The sequence below is a fragment of the Ailuropoda melanoleuca genome, chromosome 11 (genome assembly GCF_002007445.2).
Source record: "Ailuropoda melanoleuca isolate Jingjing chromosome 11, ASM200744v2, whole genome shotgun sequence".
In the NCBI taxonomy this organism is placed as follows: domain Eukaryota; kingdom Metazoa; phylum Chordata; class Mammalia; order Carnivora; family Ursidae; genus Ailuropoda; species Ailuropoda melanoleuca.
In genome coordinates, this window is record NC_048228.1 from 100,666,124 (window position 1) to 100,667,224 (window position 1,101).

The following is a 1,101-nucleotide window of genomic DNA, read 5'->3' on the forward strand; positions in this document are numbered from 1 at the left end:
TAGTATAAGAATAAGCATATATGGATCATGTGATGGTGCAGAGAAAAGGCTCACTGGTAGGAAAGGGGTATGCCCAGGAGCTGGAGAAGACAAAATTGAATGGGTGTGTCATTTAGGCAGATAACAGAGTCTTGATGTTGGGTGTAATAGCGTGGACAGTGTGAGCAAAAGAACAGAGAGATTCCAACCACAAGATGAAAGTTCTAGCATGAAATTAGTGTAGGCAATCAATTTGCTGCCCACATTCCACTTGGTAGCCAACATGCTTCTAAACAGCTGCATCGCCACCACGGCCACCATCAGCATCATCAGCACCATCTTACGACTGCGAGTCAGAGAAAGGAATTCATCAAAGTCTAGAAACTGGAGCATACATATTATTATTAATCATTATTATTAGAACACGCATGCTCTCCTAGTGTTTACTTGAGGTCATGTTACACTTTCACACCAGCTGACACGAGATTGCTCACTTTCTCAGGATTTGAGAAATCGTAAACTACGTGGCAGAGAATTCACTTTTGTTGGTCCACATCCAGTCATACGTACTCATCCCACAGCTCATGTGAATATAATGAATCAACAGAGGCCAGAGGCTGGATGAAATACGCTGACCGACTATCAAGACAGTGGAAAAGCGTGTGGCGAAACCAGTTGATTTCTGTCTTGTAAAACTATATTGTCTTCACCTTCATTCTGATGCAAAGGAAGATGCTTCTTCTAGATGCTGGTCGCTTTGGAAAAGTGACCCAATTAATTCAGGATTTTTTTTTTCCCCAAACCCCAAATTCTATTTCAGATGCTAGTTGCTAGTTGCTAAGGGAACCATGACAGGGCAATTATCATTAAATCAGGCTCTGAAACTAGGTATCTGATAGAGGGGGAATTGTTCTCTGGTCTTTTAAGAGCAACAGTTGGGCAAATCCTAAAGTGAGAGACCATTCACATTCAGGCTACTTTTCCTTTTCACCCCACTGCCTGGGAAAACAGTGGAGGACAGAAATTGTATTAAAAGCCGTGGAGGGGGCGCCTGGGTGGCACAGCGGTTAAGCGTCTGCCTTCGGCTCAGGGCGTGATCCCGGCGTTATGGGATCGAGCCCC

At 44.1% G+C, this 1,101-nt stretch overlaps 1 pseudogene; it reads left to right on the plus strand.

The window, feature by feature from the left end:
* The first annotated feature begins 262 nt into the window (after nucleotides 1–262).
* Nucleotides 263–1,101, plus strand: part of LOC100479829 — a 3,916-nt pseudogene continuing 3,077 nt past the window's right edge.